The sequence below is a fragment of the Octodon degus genome, unplaced genomic scaffold, assembly GCF_000260255.1.
Source record: "Octodon degus isolate 3935 unplaced genomic scaffold, OctDeg1.0 scaffold00166, whole genome shotgun sequence".
NCBI classification, from domain to species: Eukaryota; Metazoa; Chordata; class Mammalia; order Rodentia; family Octodontidae; genus Octodon; species Octodon degus.
Genome location: NW_004524742.1, coordinates 724,320 through 725,444, shown reverse-complemented (window position 1 = coordinate 725,444; position 1,125 = coordinate 724,320).

Here is a 1,125-nt window from a genome sequence, read left to right as displayed (position 1 = left end):
CAGCGAGATAGCTTAGCAGACTAAAGTGCCTGCTTCCACAAGCTTAGGCAAGCCCAAAAACTGCAGTTCAATCCCGGGCACCACATGGCATGCCAGTTCCACACCCAGGGTGGGCTGAGCCGCCTAGAGTTTGAGCATAGTGGTGCACACCTGTAATCCTAGCCCTGGGGAGGCTGAAAGCAGGAGGATCACCACGAGTCTGGGCTGTGTAGTAAGACCCTGCAACATCCAAGCATATTAAAGAAAAAAGGATTTAAAAAAATAAAGTTTAAAAAAATTATTACAGTGATAGACACATCGGCACTAATCTGCTTCAAAATATTCTCCTTCACTTTAAATACCCATTCCCCGTTTTTCTTGCCACTTTCTGAAGCAGTTCTGGAACTTCTTTTTTTTTGGGGGGGGAGGGGCTTCATGAAGCATGATAAAAATATATAGCAAATGTTACTGCTGCATATCCTCCAGGAAAGACATGCGTGTGAAAACATCATGGCATGTCCTCTGCTACTTTATCCACCGGATCTGACACCAATCAACTTGTGGCTCATCCCCAAAGTCAAAATGATCATGAAAGTAAATATGTGGGGTCAATTTAGGTCACTGAAGAAGGCATGACAGTGCAACTAAAGACATTCAGGAAGGAGGACTTCCATAACCACTTCAGAAAGCAGCAAGAATGGTGGGACAAGTGTGTTTGAAGAGTATTATAAAGGGTGTTAAAAGAAATGTGTCTTTCACTGTAATATCTTATTAGAGATGCAAACATTTACCATGTATCTTCATCACATACTAGTTTCCTGTCCCACAGAGGTGATCTCATCATGTATTTCTTAATTCTCTGTTGTGGCATAATTTGCATTGTGGAAACATTTTCATGACTGTAGATATGGCTCACTATCGGAGGAATTCGAGCACCACCAACTGAGAGAATGGTTACAAGCTTTCTTATTGTTTGGAAGAGTAGAGTGAACTAGAATGAAATTCTGAGACATTGCTTTGGCTCTTTACCTGAAGAGCCCACACCAGTTGCTTTAGTTTCTTCTTCTTCTTCTTCTTCTTCTTCTTCTTCTTCTTCTTCTTCTTCTTCTTCTTCTTCTTCTTCTTCTTCTTCTTCTTCTTCTTCTT